The following is a 24324-nucleotide window of genomic DNA, read 5'->3' as shown; positions in this document are numbered from 1 at the left end:
GGAATTATTTCCCTTCTGCCCTGGGCCTTTGAATCATGGTCTACATCATGCTGCTCAGCTGTTTACTCTGGACAGAGTCCAGAACAGCACAGTACTGTGGAAGATGCCAGAAAGATACACCGCCCCATAGCAGATGAAGTAAGAATTATCTTCTCTGCAAACTCAAGAGGATAACAGGGTGATTTGTACTGCAGTTGATATGCAGAACATCCATCTTTAATTTTCAGTGCCAGTCAGGGGCGTTTTTAGTTCACAAGGTGGCATATTGCTCTCCTAGGAAGTGAAAGGAAGAAAGACTCTTAGAGAACACTTGTGCCCGTCTTTGCTGACTGAATCTTAGCATGTTTAAGCACACAATACTGATTTCTTCAATTAGCATTGCTTAGTCATCGTTGCTGAGAGGGTCAAGGATTATGGCAAAGGAAAACAAAAACCGATTGCTTCTACCAAGGCACGTGGCACGCCTGTAATAAACCAGTGTTCTGATTGTCCTTTTAGTAGCATCCTGATCGTTGAGACTACACAGGTGATAAAATCGATGGGCTCTTCGTGTTCTGTGGTGAGAGCAGCGGCGCACTGCCATTTCCAGAACTTGTTCTCCGTTTCCACAGCCAGTATAGTTATTTGCTTTATGAGCTTCCCAGGGTTAGGGAAGTTGCCAGGTACTGCAGCTGTGCAGAAGTATGGAGTCTCATTTTACAGGAGAGACTTTCCATGGAATTTCGTGGAAATTTCATAATGGAGAAATATTTGGCACTTTGGGAAGAAAGAATTTTGTTTTTAATTTTCTGGGCAGAGCTCCCCATGACAACAAAGTGCGCATAAAACAGTGCCTATGTGGAGCTCAATTGTTCTAAGACTCAATCCTGTGAGAGGTCAGCATAGCCATTTTACTAAGATGTATTCTTCCCAGCTGAGGTGATCTGACCAGCAATAGTGAATAAATTGTTGAGTTCACTCTTCCTTAAGTCAAATGAAAAGTAAAGAATCCAATTACTGGATTACCAAATAAATCCAAGGAGCCCACCAACCATGGCTGAGCCATACTGGATTCATTTCTGAAGGATGAATTCTAGCATTTATTTTGGACCTGAAAAATAAATCATTTAATATAAAGTCAAACAAAAAAAAAAAAGGAGAGATTTTTTTGGAGGTATTTATCAAGAATTAGTTGTATAAATGCTCAGTTTAGGGTACAATGCTGTTCTGGGAAATTGCTATTTTTTGCTAGCGATTATCAAGTCCTATGAAGATTATAAATGAAGACAGTTTCGTGATTTAAGGAAAGTAACAATTTAAAAGAGATTTCTCCTGAATTTTTGGAACCTGGTTTACTTTTTGGGACTTACCACCCCTTTTGATCTTATTAGCTATGACATTAAACAAAAAATATGCTTCTGTGTTGGAAACATCTTCACATTTTCCCTAAGATTTCAAGCTTACAACACACACAGGAATAAGTTTATCCAGGCATTTGGCACATAGCATGTATTCAGTAAATGGTAGTATTTACTATTTTTCCTTGTAGAACATTGAGAACAACAGCATAAACAAGCTAGTGTGGAATATTTTCATTACTAAATTAAATCCTATTGTGACTCCAATATACATACCCCTCCTTATCTCCCACTCCCAAGTAAATTTTAAAAATGAATTACTTTTTGAGGATAAAATTGGTTACTCTTAAATTGACACATAAATTGTGCATCCATCTGAAAGCATACGTAGGCATAATCTTATTTTTCTCATCTTTAAGGCATCTGTAAGTTGATGGATACTTGCTGTGATATTGCGATTTATAATAAATACATATATTTAGTCTTTGTTCATGTTTCTGCACAGACCACCTAAAACTCTGGGAATTTCCTTAGTGATAAGAGCAACAGAAGTATCTTTTGTTATGCTAATCAGGTTACTTTTGCATCTAAGAATGGGAATTAGTTGGCAGGAAAACCAACCACGCGATTAGTGGGTTGGAACTTTCAGTCCCACCTCCCTGACCTCCTGGGAAGAAAGAGGGGCTGGAGGTTAAATCAGTGATCAATAATTGAATCAATCATGCCTATGTAATGAAGCCTCCATAAAAACCTAAAAGGATGGGGTTCTGAGAGCTTCCCGGTTGGGGAACCAGAATGCTTCGTGTGCTACCAGGCCAGGCCCCCGAATCCACAAGAAGAGAAGCTCCTTTGTTCAGGACTTCACCCTTTGTATCTCTTAATCTGGTTGTTGATTTGCGCCTTTTAAAGTCCTTTGTAATAAACTGATAATCTAGTGAGTAAATGGGTTTTTTGAGTTCTGTGTTCTTACTCTAGTAAATTAACTAAACCCAACGAGGAGGTCGTGGGAACCTCTGATCTAGAGCCAGTCAGTCAAAAGCACAAGTAATAACAATTGCCATCTGAAGTGGAGGGCAGTCTTGTGGGACTCCGTGCTTAAACTGTGGAATCTGATGCTATCTCTGGATAGATAGTGTCAGAACTGAGTTGAATTGTAGGACACCCAGGTGATGTAGGAGAATTGCTTGATGGTGTGGGAAAACCACATACATATACATAGGAAATTCGTACCAGAATATCTGACTTACAATGTTTGCTAATATTATTTGAGGGAAGTTCATAAGATTATTTCCAATATAAAATTTTGCCAGAATTCCTGAAGTTGGAGTCTAGAACACCCCAGAGTACCCATGATAAAGCCAGAAATGGAAAAGCTGGAGAAAGACAAAGGGCAGAAATTTGAAGCAAACCAATGATGATAAGTAAGACAGTCTTTACCTCTTTAATATGCCTTGAATCAACAATCTTGTTAATTACAGCTAATTTCTGGATTATTATTAAAGAGATCACCAATTGGAAGATACCTGAGAAAGATATAGTTGTAAAGACCAAATTAAAGTCAGCAATTCTCCCCTGTCCTACTGTAAAACACAGCATTCTCTAATAGCCATAGAGGTAAGATCCAAAAGTCCATTGTAAAGTGGTTATTTAAAATTAAAAAATCATTTTCTCCTTTAATTATTTACTATTATTTATTATTGGGATCCACTAGCTTCTATGTACTATGCTGGACATTGGGAATATAAAGATATATTAGAATTCCTACCCTCAAGAATTCATGCTTTTCTCAGGGAGATAAAAACTTCAACAAATTGGCAAAAATTGTATTTACCAGAATCACTGGCATGATGGGGAGAGCAGGCCAGCCTGGCAGAGCTGGTTCCTACAAGAGAGGTCAGAGTGGTGGGATAAATTGCCCTATACCTCTGGTATTTATCTGCCTGTGGAATAGAGCAGGGGTCTGATAGGGTAATGGGTTCCGTTGGCATGCAATGTTTTTACAGCACAGATAGAAGAAACTGGTAAATGTTATTTGGAGCTCAATTAAGAACAGTGTAAATGGGAAAGGGAAAGCTGTCAAGGAAGGCTTCAGGGAGGAAGTAATGCCTGGGATGAGTCTTAAAGATAAGCAGGAGTTTTTAAGGGTAGATCAGGCATTCTAAGCAAAGAGGAAGGAAGGCGGAAAGAAATAGCCTATGAGGATTGGGTAGGTACAATTTGTTTCCAGTAGGAAGAGTTGTGGAGATTGTAGCCAGATCGTAAGAAGCCTTAGGTACACTGTTAGGGAACTTGAATTTTAGGGAATTTTATCTTTCAGGCTATAGGAGATATTGCAAACTTTAAAACAAGGGATTGATTTGTTTTTATAGTGGGGATAGGCTTGCAGTTCAGCCCAGAAAACTTGCTTAAGCCATAGTATGCCTGAAGCCTGGGACTGGTGTTGGAGCATCAATCAAGGGTAGCCAACAGACATCATGATTTCAACAAATCTCATCATCCCCCAAAGGCCTTAATAAGTTCCTGTCAACAGAGCCATTCCAGCAGCTGTGTTGTGTAAACAATGTGTCTATGGCAAAATGTTTTGGAGTTCAACAGCAATCCCTCCTACTCTGCAGTAGGATGGGGTTATTTAAACGAACATTCTCCTCTCCCCCAGCACATTTTTGGTAGTGCAGATGGGAGTAGTTCCAGCAGCTTAAGACATGGCTACAGTCAATCAAGGGCTGGTGGATTTGGATGGTTCCAAATAAAGGTCTTAGAAGTGAGTTGTGAGAAGCAGGCTTTTCAGTCAGCGGCTCCCTTGTGCATCCCAAAAAAATGTTGTGTGTGATAGTCAAAAAAACGGACTATATTCTCTTCTATCTACTAGTACTGCTTGAAGCACCTTCATTGGGTTTTTTTCTAGGATTACATATGTGGCTGTGTGTGTACATGCATATTTCTATTTATAATTTCCCTAGTGATATTGGGGAATTGACAAGAAGTAAAAGGCACATTTCTTTTTCTCTATTTTCTATTTTCTATATTTTAACTGGTTTCCTTAATATTACAGTATTATATTCCAAGAGCTAATGTGTGTGTGTAGGTGTGTGGGTGTGTGGGTGGGTGGGTGGGTGTGTGACAGAGAGAGAGAGAAACAGAGAAACAGAGATAAAGACAGAGAAGTTTTAGTTTTCTGGTGGATGGCAGGCTCCATGGAAAGAAATGGGGCTGAGCAGAGGGAGGTACTGACAAAGATGCCTGGCTGTAGCCTGGGTGATGTGGAGAGGTTGGGATGATGGAGGAGTATTGGATGTATTGATGTGCATCCAATTCAAACTCCTTTTCAAGCCCTTTGTCATGACATTTTTTCCCCAAACGTTTAAGAATTTTATCTGTTTATTTTTACATTTCCAGTTCTAGCATACAGCTTATTGCATAGTTGTACTCAGTAAATAAAAAATGAATGAATAGACTTCCTTTGCACCATGATCTGAATGTTTGTGGCCCCCCAAAATTCATATGTTGAAATCCTAATCCCCAAAGATGATGGTATTAGGAGGTGGGGTCTTTAAGAGATGCTTGGATCATGAGGATGGAGCCCTCATGAAAGGGATTAGTGCTCTTATAAAAAAGACCTCAGAGACCCCTCATCCCTTTCCCCATGTGAGAGCACAATGAGAAGTTGCCAGCTATGAACCAGGAAGAGGGCTCTCACCCCCAGAGCACAAGCATGCCGGTGCCTTGATCATGAACTTCCGCAGCCTCCAGAACTGTGAGAAATAAATTTCTGTTGTTTATGAACTACCTCGTCAGTGGTATATTTTTATAGCAACCCAAACAGACTAAGACACCTTGCTTTGAAATGAAAAGCCAATGGGAAGAAGAGAGAGCCAGATGGAGGGAATTCACAAGTGATATTTGATTTAAGAGGAATGAGAGAGCAGATGAGCTGGTGACTCTCCATTGCTCCCCCAGATTCCTTTCTGCCTTCCTTTGCCCCTCTCTGTGACCTGGGAAACTAGCTTCTATAGACTGCATTGCCGGGTTTGTTATTATTGTTGTTCTGGGCTTCCAGTTGGGTTCAGCCAATAGGGGATGAATGGCAGAGGTATAGGCAGGATATGAAAGACTGGAAGAGAAATGTTGGTGATCTATTTTTCCACTGGATGTCTGGGGCAGGTCCTTTTCCATGGTTCCATCTCTCTTTGGACTCCAGTAACACTGTCCCCTCTTTTTATTCCTCAGGCCAAGGAATAGCAATTCCTTCCCATTGTTCAAATGTTTCACTGTGCCTAAAACATCTCTAGCTGGTTCCCTTAATCCTGGACTTTCTATTAAACTGTTCTCAGTTAAAGCACTTTGAATATACTGTATGTTTCATGATGGAAACCCAATTGATACAACAGGGAATTCTAAACCATAAAGAAAAAGAGAAGGAATATGTGACAGATCTTCAGAAAAAGAACTTCAAACTCAGGTAGAAAATACTTCAATATGCCAATGGTAAAAAAAAAAAAAAAAAAAAGTCAACATAATTGAATAGGATGAACTGCTCTAAGGAATATGAGCAAGTCTGTCCATTTACATAAAATGAGTAGAAGTATTTTCCCAGCTGTCTGACATTATGCCCCTATTTTTAATTCCATGAGCCCAAGGAAGAGCAAAGGCAGAGCATAGTCGGGGGAAGGGGGAGGCAGCTGGAGTTAGTGCTTTGCAGCAACTCTGCACTGCAGCCACCCCCCAGCACTCATTCTGAAAGCTTTGTATGAAGCACAGGACCAGAGGAAATACAATCAATGCAAACAAATCCCAGATGAAAATGAGCACTTCCTGATGATTAGCAAACTTAAAAAGAAAAAAAAAAATTGAAAAGAACAACTTTAATAGGTCAAAATTGGCTTAATGCAAAATATTAACAGACCGCAAGATACATATTCTGATAGAATTAAGGCACTCCTTTTAAGCTTTCTGTACTTGGCTGCCGGTCAGAGCTCAGTTCCCCCTGAGTGAGATATTTGGTGAAATCATTAACGTCGGAAGCAACTTCAAGACCTGATGTTCCCTTACCACTGAGACACAGATCCTGAGCTCAAAATTTGGAAATCAGGAAGATTTTCCAATCACTTTGGACATAAACAAAGCCGATTAACTAGGTGAATGAAGTTTATCCCTAATTCAATATTTAGAGAGATTACTATTACTAATATCTGTAAAAAACAAACTGAAGAACTATCTAACCCCATTATTTAAGACATATACACCTGCAACCTAGTCATTCCTCACACACACAAAGTGAGATCATATTTTATGTAAATTTGGGTTGTGGTAATTTGAAATAGTGTTATATAAAATATTAATGGTTCTCAAATTTGATGCAAATTTTGAAACAATGCAGTTTTTATTTTATGTTTATTCCTATGGGAAAAATAATTTTGAATTATATGAGTTTCGAATTATGTAAAGTCTTCAAGAAAGCATTCCTTCCATAAAATATGGCTGCATCTGTCTTCCTTTGCAGGACTAACTTATCTTTTGTTAGGGATAGTGATAGGCAAGTTGTATGAATTTAAAATGTATTTATCAGCAGATTCCAAAGTACAACACACCAAAAGAATTATAGAAGCTGCCTGCATTCTAAGTCGTAGATTGCGAGGGTTCAAATTCACTCAGTAAGCTAACCTAAGCCACGTTGAATGGCTGGAATAAATTAGATTGATAAATTTAAGTAAACATCTTCAAAAACTAAAGATTTTGTTCTGATTTGTAAAGACTTTGTTCTGGATGAATAGCAATTATTTGCTCAGTTCTTTGGAGTATAGGGCTCCTAAGATAAGACTATTAAAACTGTGAGCAGTTGGGTGGGACTGTCAGCTTTCTCAAGGTCAACAGTTGTTCTCAGATCACAACCTGTACCGTGGCTCCAGCCAGACATCTTCAAACTACATGCCACTGGGTCAAGGTCATTGTATGAGGGTTTGAGTAGCAGGTCAATAACCAATTTGAGCAAGTTCTTAATGTACAAATCAGTTTATTCCAGAATCATATTTGTCAGTTTTTGTCCTTAGAAACTAATTCTCATTTTCCCAAAGAAATATCGCTTTTATTTTAAGAAACCTTCACAGTGGTCCAGAAAGGACTATTTAACCCATAACAGGCCCAGTATTAATTGAACTATGACTCACATTCCTGTAGTTTAATGCTAGCACACAGATAAGTACTAATAAAAGTCTATTAAGGAAAGTACCTTACTATTCTCCAGTTTGTGGTACATGTAATGGGATGTTAAATTGGGAATTTTTGCTGAGGAACCAAGATCTCATAAGGTGCTGTTTTACAGAGGAGATGCTGGGCCACAGGCAGAATTTAAAAGTATAAAATAAATAAATAAATAAATAAAAGTATAAAACCTTCAGCTGCCACAGGAAGTCTCTCACGTTTACTGAGGAATAAAGAGCATCCAGAGAGTAGATATTAGGGAGAGTGTGTGTAGAGCATTTCTTTAGAGAACAGATGATGTGTTGTGGGCTCCATTCCATTTCTTTCTTCTGGGTGCCCTGGTGGGGCAGTTCCTGCCTCTTTCTGCACGCCCAGTGAGAAGACCACCAAGAAGATAAGGGCTATGATTCTTCAGTTAAGCCTCCAGAAGAAGAGTTCTGGATTTATGCATAGGAAATTAAAGCATCTCATGGTATAGAGAAGAGTCAGTGAAGGAACTGTACTCCTAACCAAAAAAGCAGATAAAGTACATGAATCCCCAGGGATCAGATGGGAATCCCCAAAGGGAATGTTGACTTAAATTTATTTTCAAAGAATTTATTTAAAAAGTCATACCATCCAATGGGGCAAGATACCAGGGAAAAGAGACCCAGACAAAAAGATGTTGTGAGTTCTATTACTGGCATGCAGAAACTTGGTGCAGATCAAGAGCAGCCAGTTTAAGAGGAGGCATTGACCAAAACAAGGATTATGAATTTCAAGGCACCCAGAAGGAAGCCTGAAGAATCAAGAAAGTGCACATGAGAGTATCAGCTCTAAACATCTTCAGGCTTCCATTGTTAATAAGAACTTTTATCTACACCTGACCTCTCTCTCCTCCAACAATGTATTTTACAACTGGACTCCATGTTTTTATAATCCCTAAGTTACAAATACTCATAGTCCTGTTTTATGTCTTCATCACTAAGTCGAAGACAAACTGCTGTATCTTTGACTGACCCCATGTCTCTCGGATCCCCTGTTTATTTCTGCTTATTCACAGGGCATAGGTACCAGTTCAACAGACATACACATATATATCCACATGTGTAAGAACTCCATGACTGGGGAAAATAATAGACCTGCTATCTAGAAGGCCTAAGAAGAATGGATAGGGAAGCAGGATTGAGCATTTTAGCTGCCAAGAAACCATAAATTTGAACTTGGCCATTAGACTTTGGGCAACCCATAATAAGATTGAGCACCTGCAATGGGTCACACATTATGCTGACATATTATCACTATTGAAACACTTACTCTGCCCCATAGGTATTATCATCCCCATTTTCAGATAAGAAAACTATATTTTGAAAATATGAGGTAACATAAAAATCTCACAGTAGGTCACTGAACATATATTCATACTCAAGCTTTTTCAACCACTTGCTTCTCTGAATCTGAGAAATGAGGTGTTAGGTGTGTATTTATCTGCATGTGTGTAACTCTCCACGTTACTGTGGCTGTGATTGTGTCTGTGATATATTTCTATCTGTGGATCTCATTATTCATCTGTCTATATTTATACTAGCAGATTTTGGGTTTATGAGGTGAAAGAAATATCAGGAGTAAACAATGAAAAATTGAAAGCACATTGAATCAAGCCAAACTACGGTTGGGAAATAGAAAAAACAATGATTATTTCATACAAGAAGAGTATGCCGTTATTCTCAGGAAGCAGTCTTTCTGACATGGAAGCTAGAGTGTGATCTCTTAAAACAAATGGCAGTTTCCAGGGTGCTAACACCCAAAGTTATATTTTTTTCTTATTTATTTATTTTTTTTTGCCACACCATGCGGCATGTGGAACTTCCCTGACCAGGGATCAAACCCGTGCCCCCTGCAGTGGAAGCCTGGAGTCTTAACCACTGGACCACCAGGGAAGTCCTTTTCTTATTTTTTTTAATCTTTCCTTTTAATGCTTGGTTTCACTTTTTTATTTTCATTGAAGTATAGTTGATTTATAATGTTGTGTTAGTTTCTGCTGTACAGCAAAGTGAATCAGTTATACATATACATATATCCACTCTTTTTTAGATTCTATTCCCATATAGGTCATTATAGAGTATATAATGACCCTGTGCTATACAGTAGCGTCCCCTGCACTATCCAGTAGGTCCTTATTTGTTATCTGTTTTATACATACTAGTGTGTATATCGTAAATCCCAATCTCCCAATTTATCCCTCTCCCCTTTCCCCCTTGGTAACCATAAATTTGTTTTCTACATCTGTGACTCTATTTCTGTTTTCTAAATAGGTTCATTTGTACCATTTTTTTTAGATTCCACATATAAGTGATATCATATGACATTTGTCTTTCTCTTTCTTATTTTTTAAATAAACTTTCAACTCTAGAATAGATTTACATTTACAGAAACGTTTCAAAGACAGTATCCGCATTAACCCCACACCCATTTTCCCCTATTATTCATTAGCATAGTACATTTGTACCATGGTACATGGTACAATTAATGAACGAATATTGTTACATTATACATTATTACGGACTAAAGTCCATACTTTTTTCAAATTTCTTAGTTTTTGCCTTTTTTTTAATTTTTTTAAATCCAGGACCCCATCCAAGATATCATGTTACATCATGTTACATTTAGTCATCATGTTTCTTTGGCTCACCTTGACTGTGACAGTTTCTCAAACTTTTCTTCTATTAAATGGAGCACAGGTTAGGTCTTTTGTAGAATGGCTCTCAATTCATATTGGTCCCATGTTTTTCTCATGAGTATGAGTTTGGGGACCAAAGTTACTTTATAAACTAAATATATACTGATGACGGGAGGAGAAGAGAAACTATATTGGCTTGAAGCTGGAAAGCCTGAATGCCTCTTTCTTTTAACATTACTTGTACAACCTTGGGAAAATTATTTAGTTTCTGACGGTCCACTAAATTGAATCATATCAGGTATGATTTTTAATCCAGAATCTCAGGTATCAAAAAGCATAAGAACTCTTTTTTTTTCTACAAGAGATAAATTAATTTCTATTTTAAGCCTCTAAATAGCCAAAGCTTTGGGGGGGTCATTCGTCCATGAAGACGTTTTCTGGGGGACACTGTCCCCTCATTTCTTATGGCCACCAGTCCACTAGACTCCTGGCCAGAGTCCCCTCATTCCTGCCCACTTAGACTTCTCAACCCTGCACTTTCTTCTGTCACTTCAGAGCCATACTCGGGGTGCAGGCAGACACCTGCTACTTCTGTTTGTTATTCAGGATTTTTAATCTCTGCTGGGCTCTGTCCTAGGCATACTAGCAACCATTCTGCCTCTGAGAGCCTGCTGCCTTCCTACGGCTCTACCTGGCAGGGGGTTTTCAGGTTCTTTTTACTCTGGGATGTTCCCAATCTCTCTGTAGTCTTGTAACCTCCCTGTGGGGTCTGCCTGGAAAACAGGACACAGGACAGTTTTCTCCAGGATTCACAAGTATAACCAGTCTCCATCACTCCCCAGTCCATTGCTCTGTCCTCCAAACCTAGGGGCGTACATTTTTCTTCTCAGGAAATCTCTCCCTCTCTCTTTTTGCAGCTTTTACCTCAAAAACACCTTCATATGGTGATATTTGCCTATGAATCTCAAAGGATACATTTTAAATTGGATTTAAGTCTTTGAAACCAGGCAGTTTCCAAATGTTTCTATTGTTATTATTGTTGTTACTATTTTTATTACTATTATTCCTACTGCTGCTGCTGTTGTTGTTATTGTCTACATGTAATATCACTTCTCTAAGGCAAAATTCCCAGACTAATTATCTGCATGTATACACGGAAATAAAGGTGGGGCTAGGGATAACTAAGAGAAGGAAGAACATAGGGAAAAAAATCTAAAATAATATTTGAGTATCTATTCACATATATGCTATAAATATAAAATAAACTTTTTCTGTAAATCACTTTGTAAATTAAGTATTATTGTCAAGTGAATTGTAAATGATACACTGTATAACTTGCAAAAAGCTTTCCTTTCGCAAAAAAAAAAAAAACAACTGTTTTCAATGACCCAGATCTTCACAACAGCTATAAGATTGCATAGAGGGATGATAATGTCAAAGTCCCATCCAGGCAAAAAAATGAAAGTGAAGTAAAAAGTCATCTTTAATTATCTGCTTAGTAAGTTAGTGTCAAAAGGCAGGTCCTAGGCAATTTAATGGACTTACTTTTAAAAAGTACCAGTCCTCAAATGAGACTTTTTCTCACAAGTGAGTTGAAGGAGATTTTGACTAAGTGATTTTAGTATATATCAGCTGACAACTTATGCTCATATAGCTGGATCTGTGAGACATGACTACGCATATCTACAAAGCAAACACACTTGGAAAACAAAAACTCTTCAAGCTGGATTGGTGCAAATGACTCTCTAAACTGTGAAACTGTACCATAGAGGAAACTGTTCTGAGGTTATGAGAAATAATCTATAGTTTGAAGGCTAGGAGATTGCAGATATTATAAAACATATAAACATATAAAACATATCCAGAAGTATGGTGGTTTGAAACACTGGCACTCGGCTGACAGCCCTGTCAATCTTTCATGTCCATTGTCTCCATGTAGTCAATCTGCCTGATGTTTAACCCCAAGCAAGCAGGAACCTCGTCTGTACTAGACTTATCCAACCAGAGACCCAAAGTTCTGAGCCCTTGCAGAGTTTCTATTCCTATCACAGACAACTCTGTCTAGAAGCCCATTATTCCAGCAAATGAGACATTCTGCTTAGGTAGTTAATTTTTAGTTCTCTCCTTTGAAATCCTTCTGGTGAGCATTACTATGTAATACAAAGATTTTCACATTTGTATTCACTTCCATGGGTCCATCCACTTGCTGCTTCCTCGGATCTTGTCTTCAGTCTTCCAGTATTTTTCCTTCTAGGCTCCTGACCAACTAGCCGAAACATTCATCACTGCTAATGATTCTATGTGCATTTTTATCTTGAGCTACTTCTGCTTTCACACAAATAGATAATTAGGTAAATTATCCAAAGTTCTATCTATTGAGAAGATTTCTTCTCACCACTTTGTTTCAAAACTACTCTGTTTAGGGATGTAATGCCACAAGAATTCATTTTCAGCTTATATTAACACATCAAGCCAACTCATCCTGAGACTATTTTGTCTTCTGTCAAGTCAGTCAGACAGGTCGTCCTTCATATAGTCAGAGGTGTGAGCTGGGTGAAAAGCACTGGAGCCACCGTGGAGTTGATATGGAGCCTGGACCACTTGCTCATGCGGCGTATTTGTGCCTTTTTTTATGCCTGATCCTGGCGCTAACACTTACATCTTATGATGGATTGCTATTGAGCCCACCAAGCCTTATCACTTTTTGGTCTGACAGAATCCAGCTCATGATGTATAGCTCTGACCATACAGTCACATGATGTCTCAATCGCTGCAGAGACCCAGTATAGACCTGGAGCTATTTTTTGAATGGTGCATAGTACCCCCTTACAGATAGCATGTTCCTTCTCAAAAATTCTGGGTCTCTTTAAATTACGATTTTCTTATTGGAACTTGGTAAAACACAGCAGAGTGATTTTCTCATCATAGATACTTCTAGGACCACAGGGTCCGCTAGATTATAGGGCCCAAGTAGTGGGCTTGCTCTTTAACATGGACTTGTTGAAGACTTCTTTCCTGTTCTGAACCCAAGTCAAATGCGGCTGCCCTCCATGTCACCAAATAAATGAGTAAAAGGAGTCCTTTTACTGGGACTGTCCTGGGATTGTGCTGTTGCCGGAATCCAAAAAGACCTACCAAGCATTGTGCTTCCTTCTTAGTGGTAGAAGTTATAAGATACAGTCATTTGTTTTTTATTTTGGAGAGTCCATCCAGGCACAACCCAGTCAACTGAACTCATTAAGTTTTAATCTTTGTAAGGCTCCTCTCCCACTTTCTTGAGTACATGAGCCATATGAAAGACTCCAATGTATTTCCTGCTTCTTGTTATCCAGTCTGATTAACCTGGTACCATAGATATAGTAGGCTACGTGTAGAGTTGGCTTAGCCGTGAAGCAAAAACGAAAATATATATTGCTGCCTGTCCCACATAAATGTGAACTGCTTTTGATCCTCCTTTCTCAGTGTTGGAAACAAATTCATATGCCAGATCAATGGCCACACACTTTGTGATCCAGTAGCATCAATTAGCTTTAGCAAAGATATTATATTCAGTGCAGCGCTTTCAGCTGGGACTGCTACTTTGTTTGCAGTAGTCAACTTCCTTCTCCTAATTTTAACTTATTTTGTAAAGAGAAAAACTCAAGTTAAACAGTGGTGTAGTGGGGACTACCACTCCTTTATCTTTTTTTTTTTTTTTTTTTTTTTTTTTTGCGGTACGCGGGCCTCTCACTGTTGTGGCCTCTCCCGTTGCGGAGCACAGGCTCCGGACGCGCAGGCTCAGCGGCCATGGCTCACGGGCCCAGCCGCTCCGCGGCATGTGGGATCTTCCGTGTGCCCTGCATCAGCAGGCGGACTCTTAACCACTGCGCCACCAGGGAAGCCCCAATCCTGTATCTTTTAAGTCATTAAAGATGGTATTAATTTTAAAATACTTATGTTTAATTTATATTTAATTTGTATTTGTTTGTCAACCTCAGCACTATTGACATTTTGGATCAATGATGCTTTGTTGTGAGGGCTGTCCTGTGCATTGTGGGATATCCAGCAGCATCCCTGGCCACTACCCACTAGATGCCAGTGACACTCCCCTTCCCCCAAGTTGTGACAACCAAAAAATATCCTCAGACATTGCCAAATGTACCTGATAGAGAACCACTGATTTAGAATCGTGTTCAGGTGTGGTTTCGGCTAAAATGCTTGTACAGAGAAGAAATTATTTTTAAAGCAGGCCAATCTATGTGCAAGACATTTGGAACTGTAATTTATTTAATTGTAAAGTAAATACTGAAGGAATGAGGAGTTAAGAGAGATCATATTAAAAAGGGAGAGGCCAGATTATTTTTTAATGTGAGAAATTAACCACAGTATTTAGGTTTTTTTTATTATAGGCAACATGACATCATATTTTTCTTGTTTTCTGTTTTGTCCATGAAAAAAATGAAAAATTTCATTACTAATAGGATCAAAATTGCTGAGAGGAAAACCTTGATAGTAGCAAAAAAAAAGAAAAATTGGCTCTTTAAAAAGACTTGGAATACCTTTATGAAGTTAACTACATAACTGGGTTTTTATTATTGGATAATAAACAGTAACATATGTATTGAAATTAAATATGTATGATAGGCACTATATTCGGGAAATGGAGGATGCATAAGCCATGGCTCCTACCCTCAAGAATCTTACAGTTGAGAGCAGTAATTCTCAACTTGACTGTACATAAGAATCACTGGGAAAGTTTTGTAAACTAGTGATGCTCAGATACGACCCCAGAACAATTAAATCAGAATCTTGGTTTTGAAGGGAGTCTAGGCATCAGTATATTTTTCTTCCAGTTTTTTTTTTTTTTCTTCTTCTTTGCGTTACGCAGACCTCTCACTGCCGCGGCCTCTCCCGCTGCAGAGCACAGGCTCCAGACGCGCAGGCCCAGTGGCCATGGCTCACGGGCCCAGCCTCTCCGCCGCATGTGGGATCCTCCTGGACCGGGGCACGAACCCGCGTCCCTTGCATCGGCAGGCGGACTCCCAACCACTGCACCACCAGGGAAGCCCTCTTCCAGTTTTATTGAGTTATAATTGACATACAGTACTCTATAAGTTTAAGGCATACAGCATAGTGACTTGACTTAGATACATCATGAAACGATTATTACAAGTTTATTGAATCTTCATCATCATATAGATACAAAATTAAAGAAATAGAAAAATAATTTTTCCTTGCAATGAGACCTCTTAGAATTTACTCTCTTGATGACTTTCATATATAACATAGAGCAGTGTTAATTACATTTATCATGTTGAACATTACATCCCTATTACTTACCTTGTAACTGGAAACTTGTACCTTTTTTTGACTGCCTTCATCCAATTCCCCTTCCCCTACCCCCCACCTCTGGTAACCACAGATCTGTTCTCTTTTTCTATGAGACTTTTTGTTTTTCTGTTTGTTTTTGAAGTATAATTGACCTATGACACTATGTTAATTCCTGTTACACAATATAGTGATTCGATATTTCTATACATTTCAAAATGATCTCTACAATGTCTAGTTATGGTATGTCACCATACAAAGATATTACACTATTATTGACTATATTCCCCACAAGGTACCCTTCATACTTGTGACTCATTTATTTTGCAACTGGAAGTTTATACCTCTTAATCTCCCTCACCTATTTCTTTCTTCCTTCTACTCCCCTACCCTCCCTGATTGTTCTCTGTGTATCTATAACTCCGTTTCTCTTTTGTTATGTATGTTCTTTTGTTCTCTTTTTTAGATTCCATATATGAGTGAAATCATACAGTATTTGACCTTCTGTCTCTGACTTATTTCTCTTAGCATAATACCCTCTAGGTCCATCCATGTTGTTGCAAATGGTAAGATTTCATTCTTTTTATGGCTGAGTAATATTTCATATATATACACCACATCTTCTTTATCCATTTATCTATTGATGGGCATTTAGATTGCTTCCATATCTTGGCTATTATAAATAATGCTGCAATGAACATATGGGGTGCACATATCTTTTCTAATTAGTGTTTTGGTTTTCTTGGATAAATACCCAAGAGTGGGATTGCTAGGTCATATGTTTTATTTTTACCTTTTTGGTGAATCTCCATACTGTTTTCCACAGTGGCTATACCAATTTACATTCCTACCAACAGTGCACAAGTGTTCCCTTTTCTCCACATCCTAGCCAACAGTTGTTTTTGGTTGTGTTTAGGTTAATAGCCATTTTGCAGGCATCAGTATTTTTTGAAGCTTGCCAGTTGGTTCTAATTCACAGATAAGGTTGAAAGAGAAAGTTATGAAAAAATAAGTAAATTGCAGAGTGATAATTGTTATATAGTAGAGGTACATATCCATTGATATTGAGGCACAGAGGAATAAACACCTAAATGTAAATTTATGGAAGTTTCATGAAGTTGAATATTACCCCTTTGCAAAAGAGTCAGAAATTCAAATATATATTTCATATTAAGGTTAACAAAAATGCGGATGAGTAAGCTTTAAGACCATGTTAAAGCATAGCCTTTGAGAAATGAGGGAAAATGAATAAATGCAAGAAACAGCTTTTGCTGCCAAGCTCACCTGAAGTTTATAGTCATTTATACTATACAAGAAGATTTTTATCTTTTTATTAAAAATTCTATATGAGTTGTTAAATAACAAAGGAGAAAATAAAAGTTAAATAGAGTAATATTTGATTCATAATCACCATATACTGTAAGTCATTCAAATTTCTGTTCTGGGAATACGTATTAATTCAATCCTTATAAAGCCATGCAAATGTCAGATATTCCAGTGAGCAGTAATAATTAATTTAATGGTCAAAGTGGATAACCATACCTGCTCTCAATTTTTTCTGGCCAAATTAATTTAGTCTGTGCTCTATGGTATAAAAATCCAGCTTGCCAAATGAGAATTTATTCAGATAATCTAGCAGATCCAGTACTACCACCTGAAATATTTGGGTCAGTCTTGAGTGAATTTTACAATCTACTGCAGCACATATGTAGGAAATTTTTCAATAGACTATAATTTCATGATATAGAGTAAATACTGTGACTATGACACGGTGTCCACAAAGACTGAGGCTACTGCTTGTGCACAATACCTTTGTCTCCAGACATTTTACTACAGTTCAGTCTTGGACTACTGTAATGTTTCTGTTGCAAGTATAGCTTGCAGAATTTATATTTGAAAAAGGATGGCTGAGACACTTGCTAACTAATCATTTCTTTTTAAATTTCTCAGCTTTATCAAAAATCAGTTTGGAACCAGAAATCCATATACCTGGACATCATTGGTCTACTTGCCTAGAATAAAACATCCAAATTAAATGGTCACATGAAGTACGTCCTTGCATCTTTTGAAAAACCACTATTGAGGGAATTTTCCATCATGTTCAGTATCACCCACAGAAAGATCATTCATAAATTACTTTCAGAGTTCAGTTTGAGAAAAACAAGGTTTCTATTGTCACAGACTAGTGTATATTTAATATCAAGGACAATATTATAAATGTCAAATTAGTCATCCCCTTTCATTACAATACCATAACCATCTATAATACTCTAGGTTTGTGACATTTTGGGTTTTCTTTTCAATTTTTTGAAAATGTTTTTCCTTCCAGAAAGCTTTGAGCTAAATTTAATGTCCAGTTACAGCAACTGTATTAGCCTAACCTCTTGGAATATTCAATTTCCCCAACATCTTGTCATTTCAGATTTTCTTTTTCTAGTTTTACCACTGTATTATATGTATATTTTATTTTAAATTACATCAAATAATTTTTCAAGATAGGCAGGGTAGAAATCATGTTAAAAGAAAGTGTTTAGAACAGTTAGGTATTAATAAAAAAGTTAAATAACCATATGCATTATTTGGATTTACTCTGATTACTTCATATTTTGTCTTTTAAAATACAATATTTAAAAGTAATTTCACTTTCACTGGAGAATGCATTTTACGTGGTAAATTATGTTACTGGTTTTGTTCAAATTATATACTTCCATGGAAAGTATGTCTGTTTGGGACTTGAAGTTGATATCTAGGGTCACAGAGGCTGTCTGTTCTGTCTAAAGACAAAACACCTAAAAGTAAATGCCCAGACTCTTGGGTATTAGGTTTACTTATCTGAACATCTAAGATTATGACAAATGTAAAAGATAAAAATTATAAAATAACAGTAAAATAGCTGCTATTCTATTTTGTTGATAATAATATATTTTACTGTAATATTTGTAAATTAACTTTATAAATGATATTCACTTAATGACACATGCTTTAAGAAGTTAATGAGATAATATGCACATATTTTCAAAACTTAAATATTGTCTAGTTCAATTTCAATAATAATGTTAGAAAACATCTAGTAAACATTTTTCCCACCTGTGAAAACAAAAGTTCTAGCAATACTTGTATTGCTAGAACAAGTTGTAGCATAAACTAGGTTGTAGTTCATGCTTTTTTTAAAAAAAGAAACATCAATTTTCTGTCATATTCTCCTTTCCTAACACATTTTTGTTTTTATCATTTGTGTGTCTGATGAAAGTATAGAACGTGGCCCTTTGGCAGTAATAGAATGGAAGCCAACAGAGTGCTTTAGTGATTAGCTGCATTTTTGAAATAGCTGTTTCTCTTAGGTAAATAAATGAATCTCATGACATAATATAAATATATGAACATGTCTGATGATGTAGGTTTACATCATGTCACACTTTGCATGCCAAAATAATGAAGAGTCGTAATGCAAGCAGGCTAATTTTCATGGATCTAGAGTAAATTCCATCACTGGTTCTTTCCAAAGAAATTTAGATTTATAAAACTGGCAACTTAGAAACAGTTTTTCTCTTGCACCATGATCAACATGTGAGAAAACTTACCAGCTTATGTATTCTTACATGTGATACAGAGAGATATTAGAAATGTCTATTAATTTGTGCCCCAATTCAGAACATAAGGGAACCTTTCTCTAGAACTGTACGGTCCAATATGGTAGCCACTAGCACCACATTTAATTTAATTTAAATTAAATTAAAATTAAATAAAATTGAAAAGCTCAGTTTCTCAATTGCACAAGCAGCATTTCAAGTACTAAATAGCCTTTTGTGGCTAGTGGCTACTATACTTGACCACAAAGAACACTTCCATTACCTTCCATCATTACAGACATTTCTGCATTGTACATGGATAACATAGAACATCATCTTACCAACTGCATTCCAATTGGACAGCACAACTCTACATAATTAATAGAAAAATTACACAAGTGGAAGATATTTCCACCCCCATATTGATTTGGATTTGTTCTAACACCACAAAATATTTTGTCTTATATAATCTACAGCTTTATCATTGGGGAATGAGACATACTTTATAACCTGAATTTTAAAATTGTTTAAAGATAAAACTAAGAAATCTCTTGCAAAATAGAAAATTGATAAATTGCTCTCTAAAAATTATGACCTTTTTCTTCTTAAAAATTAAATTGATAATTATGTATAAACTTTTGTTTCTATAAAAAGTTTTTACAGATTTTTTTACTGCTTTGTTTATGATTTTATATACAAATGTGCCCACAAGATTATATCTCCTAAATTAATTTACAATCTTCAATTTCTCTCTTTATATAATAATGTGAGGTACACTAAGATACTTGGAGAAAATAATGTGATAAATTAATATTTACACAATGTTAAGAGAAAACATTTTTATTTCAACCACTGTTGACAGATTTCATAAAATATATTAGTCTATTTTTCTGCCTTAATAAGTCTAGTATTCTGAAAATAATACATCACTTTTGATAACTGAGCCTCTTGCAATGCTTCAGTGTCATTGCTATAAAATGTATTTTGACACATAGCGCTGTTACTATTTACAGATGTAAGGCATAGGGGTGTATAGTTATTGAGCATTTGATCTAATTTCACTTATAATAACTTCCTAAATCATTATCCAGTCAATACTTGAAATTTTCCAGTAATGTAGAATCCTGCAACTAAGTTATATGGGCTTCATTTAATCAACCCATTCATTTGCAAATTCTAGGGGAATGCATGTGAATTCATCATATTTCTTGCCCTCAAGAAACTTAGAGTTTAGTGGAAGGCTTCTGACAAGTGAGTAGGCAATTATAATAAAGTGTGAAAATTACAACCAAATGGTTAATGAGAAGAAAAATAATTTGTAATTATTATAATTATTGACCTTCTATCATGTAATAGGGACTTGGATACACTGGGGCACTTTCCATGAGGAGCTTAACCCACTTTGCCTGTCACCTGAATGGGACTGCCTAAAGCCTCCAGTGAATATTGAATTGCTGAGGAATTTGGGAAAAGACAAGCTAAAGTTCTCATTCCATGGATCCCTTGGGTGAACCCTCCCAGTTTGTGGAGGTAGATACACTACCAAGCTGGGGCAACTTGTGTGAAGATGAATTAAACCCTTCTAATACTGCAGCTGAAACATTTCAGGCAGACACCTTTTCTTTATAATAAGGATGTCAATGGAAAGTGATTCTTTGGAAAGGAGATGTGTTACTGACCTGTACAGCTATTGTGAATACTAGCAATGAACATCTCACAGATAAGAATCCTGTGTCAGATAGTATCTTTACACTTAGAGGGCCTGATTTTGAAGGAGGATCTCCAGAAACTTAAAGGTTGCTGGGCAGGTGAAGCAAAACTGACAAAAGGATTTGATCTAGCTGACCCATTCATCATTCACATAGTGGGACCTAAATACAATGGCTACTATCTCACAGCAGCTGAGAGTTCCCTGTACAGTTGCTACAGAAACATACACCTGTGTCATCAATTCTGCAAAATGAGGTTATTCCATAGAGGATGCAACACATATAGCATTTTTCACTAAGGAAATTGGTAGAGGTTCACCGGCAGACTGTTGAAAAAGTGATATTTGCTGTCTCTGAACTTGAAGAGTCTACTTTCCAAAAGATGCTACTTCTGTATTTCCCAAAGTCATTAAAGGAGGAGAATTGATCTTTGCCATTACTGCAGATATTGGAAATGTAGATGGGGAGCTTGTGGTACCCAAATGGAAGATTAGACTCAATGAAAACCTGGTGCCCAGAAGGACAGGTGGCTTGAAGAAGATTTGAAGAAGGTGAGAGAGTGAACCTTGTGAGAACTAGTGGAACAACAGAGAGGTAGATGGAACAAAGGCCCTAAGGCAGGAGAAGCACACCTCACCAGTTAGAGAGACATGAGGACCACAGATGTCAGAGTAGTAATAGAACCCAGCTCATTCTGAGCTGGCAGACTATTGTAAATACATCAGCTTTACCCTGAGTAAGAAGGGAAGACACTTAAGGGCTTTGAGTAGGGGATGTTATGATTAGACCTCCATGTTTACATATTTTATACAGACTAGTTCATGGAGACTAGACTGTAGAGGACCAGAATTAACAGGGAGATTTGTTAAGAGACTGTGGCAGGAATTTTGGCAAGATGTTGCGACTATGTCTAGGGTTGTAGCAGTGAGAAGTGGTCAGAAACTGGATTTATTTTAAATTTTGACCTAATAGAATTTCCTGAAGGATTGGATATTAAATGTGAGGAAGATACTTTTCTTTGACCTGGCAGCAGGGAAAATGGAGTTACAAATAAGTGAAATAGGAAAGGTGAGGGTGGAGTGGGCATTGGGAGAGGTCAGAAATTTAGTTTTGGCTATGTCAAGTTTGGGATGTCTACTGAACATCCAAGCAGAGATGGATATATGCATCTGGACTTTGGAAAGACACCTGGACGAGAGACATAATGTGATGGTCATCAGCATAGAGATAATATTTAAAGCCATGAAACTTGATGAGATAACCAGAAGAGTGGGTGCAGATAGAGAAGCAAAGTGTAGCAGGCTGAAGACTGAGCTGTGGGAAACTCCAACATTAAGAGATTAGAAGAAGAGGGAACAACAATGCAGACTAAGGAGTGACCAGTAAGTGAGAGGGAAAAAATGAGTGTGGTGTCCTAAAAGCAAGTGAGGAAGGGTATTGATAAAACACACAATTGTGTCAAATGCTACTTGGGAAATAAGAAAGCTTGGATACTGGTACAGAGGATAAGTAAAAGAATCAAAAGGAATATTCGGACTGCACACTTGGGCAACTGAATGCCTGATGTTTCAATCCGATGAGATAAAGCTTGAACCCAGGATGCATGTGCAAACTCAGGTCTATTCAGGCTCCCTGGTGCCCCACGTGGGAGGCCAGGTGGGAACCCAGGCCGGGATTGGCAGAGGCGAGGGTGGGCACCACAGCGATAGCAGCAGAAACGGTGGCAGGTGCCGTGGTTCCTTGATCAAGGAAGGCTGCCAATGGGGCAGCGCCAAGACCATGAGCCTGTGCCTGCGGCATCTCACAGATATCAGAGATGTGGCCTGAGTGCACAGGAGTGCTGGCAAAGTCGGTGCTGGGGCATTAAACATTGTCCATGCATTACTGGAAAATAAAAGTGTACACTTGGATGCTGCAGTCAAGGATATCAGAGGGATATTAGAATTTTTCAAAGAGTTTGAAAATCCCTGGCTTTAAAACCTGCTGCAACATTTCAAAGCACATATCCACAGACAATAGAAATTAAATTTAAAACAGCTGCATTTACAGAAAAAAACCCACCATTTTCATATGATATTTTGGGTCAATCAGTTATAAATAAAAAAGGCAATTTTAAAAGTAGTTGTTTCCTTGTAATTGAAGCTACAGCTATAAAATATATAAACTAGTGTTTTGAATTTTTAAATGATCTACAAGTCATGAAGCCACTGTTGTGTCTTGTATAATCACCAATAGTTACAGGAAATGTGAGAAGAAACCTTAAAATGCTCTTGCATAAATTTATAATTATATTTATATATTAAAGTTATAACAGCATACCAAACTGATTAACATGAAGAGTTAACTATCTCTAGAAAAATTGATCCTCAAGAATTATCAGCTCTAGATATACTAAAAATTTTATTTCAAAATAATTTATCAGAAATGTAGCGTTTTCACAGTCTATAAAATATTCTGAAAAGTTCTAGTAACAGCTGCATCAGAAGAAAGATGCTTTTTAAAATTAAAAATTATCAAAAATTATTTGCTCTCTTGCATTGCCAAGAGTGACTGTTACCTTAAATTATGTTGACTGAAAATGAGTCGTTAAATGTATAAATTCTGATGGCCAAATTATGAATATTCAGAAAAGTAAGCCAGAAAAATCTTACGATCAATCAAGATACCACATTAATAAAGTATTATTATTATTGTATTATATATAATTATACCAAAATAATATATTTTTTGCAATTTGTAAGTTTCTTGTTACTCATGTATTGCATACTGTTATTGTATAAGTACTAAAATATTTTTAAAAGAAAAATCTTTGTGTTTTCGTACCTTTAAATGTACTTTTTTCCTGCTTCTTAAGGTAGTGACCCCATTTTTGTTTGACATAGGACCCCACAAACTAGATAGCCAGCTCTGTTAAGAAGTTGATTTGCTATGATGTGCTATTTCAGATCATCCCTTGATGACAGGAGTGGGGAACCACACCTGTCTCGTTTATATTAGGTAAATGCTGGTTAGTTGCAGTCTTACTTTATGATGTTTCTCAGCTAGCTGCCATCCCCAGTTCCTCGGGAGAATCATTAGCGTCATTCTGTACATTAATAAGAATGTGCTCCTTCTGCAGTATTAACATAGAGTCGCCCATACGAGAGGCAAATTTACAGCAATTAGTACCTTCATTCCTTGTGACTGTTGCTTTAGGACTTGCTCATAAACTATATTTAAAACCAATCTTTAACTTCTCTGTCCCTGGTTTGTTACTAAATAAGGTGTACCTGTCCTTTCCCCACACCACCAAGTCTCTGAAAGGCTGATGGTCCATCCTTTCATCATGCCCCCAAGGGTCCTCAAAGATGTTTGCAAGCACATTCTATTCTAAATGTTAAAATGCAACATCCCAAATGGATAAAGAACAAAGTCTTATGTTTGGAATAACACACACACACACACACACACACACACACACACACACACACACACACACACACACACACACACACACACACACACACAAGACCAAATAAAAGGTTGGTAGCCATAAAATAACCCAG

The sequence above is a fragment of the Delphinus delphis genome, chromosome 7 (assembly GCF_949987515.2).
Source record: "Delphinus delphis chromosome 7, mDelDel1.2, whole genome shotgun sequence".
NCBI classification, from domain to species: Eukaryota; Metazoa; Chordata; class Mammalia; order Artiodactyla; family Delphinidae; genus Delphinus; species Delphinus delphis.
The sequence above is the reverse complement of the archived record's forward strand: the minus strand, read 5'-3'. Positions refer to the sequence as shown.